Consider the following 1308-nt stretch of genomic DNA (forward strand, 5'->3'; position numbering starts at 1 on the left):
GAAACACCTGAACTCAGAATGATGGACAACTGAAGGACACCGTCTTGCCCAAGCCCGAAGATTAGATATGTTAAGAATTTCGAAGGTAGAAATTGAGAGTAAAGTTTTGAAGCCTTGTTGCCGATGGCGAGAATATATTCTCCATCCAAGAGAACTCTCAACCGTGAGAATAGTTTCATCACAGGTGCCACACTAAAATAGGTTTAAAAGCAAGAAAAGATAATTTTCTTTAACTTTTGATTATTTTATTTACTATTTCATGTTTAGATAACGAGAATGTTGTATGTACGTTATGTTAATATATTTCCTTCTAGTCACTAAGTACGAAAATATCTTACATGAAAATCTACAATTAGTTCTTGCTCAGGAAAAACATGATTATATATTTACAGAATACTGATCTTATGCTGTAATTTTATGTTTCCTCTTCCACATATATGACATTGGGAATCATGTGTATCAATAGTTTACACTAGATTTTTTCAGAGTTTAGATAACATGGATATCATGCGTTAATAATAGTTTAACGCTGCTTGTCTAGACCAAACTGCACAGCACAAACTTGTGATCAGCTGCAACTCCTCTACATATTTGGTTTTTCAAAATCCATATCTTTTTTTTTTAATAATTCACCCCAACTTTCTACGCTTAACCTTACCAGTGTTTTCTAGATTCCTAAAACGTTTTGTACCGAAAATGCTACACAGATTCTATTTAATTTTTCTTTTACTCGACCACAAAAATTCTTTATATTTTCCTTTCATACATAGTTCAGCATTATTGTGTCGAATTGCACCACTTTGACTTACCTCAACAGTATCCCTTCCATCATTCTTATTCTCAGCCCCGACCTTTCTTGCACACACCTGCTTCACTTCTATACCTCCCCCCTCCCCCCAACAAACTCTGGATTCCCAACGGTTTGTACACGTGGCGCTTTCATCTCAGATTTCCCTCAGGCAAATTCACTTTTCCCATCTTTCTTGGAGTTATGGCATTTACATGGTCTGTGGGAGGGGAAGGAGACAGAGGGTTGCTCTCGTATTTTTCCCTGTTTCTTTTGTTTACAGTGTATATACTTACGATTTTCTGTCGTGCATTTCACTCTTTTATATACTGCGTCAGGTTTCATTTCAGTTTTTTATTAAACTTCCAAACGGGAGAAAATAAAAGAATATAATAAACGGCTACAAATGTATTATGTAATGTTATCTTTATCAATATTAATCAAATCAAAAGATTGCGGCTTGAGATCAGTGTATCTTAAGTATAGACGAATTTACCGTAATCAAAACATTGGATAATCAT

This window comes from Palaemon carinicauda, chromosome 3 (assembly GCF_036898095.1).
Source record: "Palaemon carinicauda isolate YSFRI2023 chromosome 3, ASM3689809v2, whole genome shotgun sequence".
Classification (NCBI taxonomy): Eukaryota; Metazoa; Arthropoda; class Malacostraca; order Decapoda; family Palaemonidae; genus Palaemon; species Palaemon carinicauda.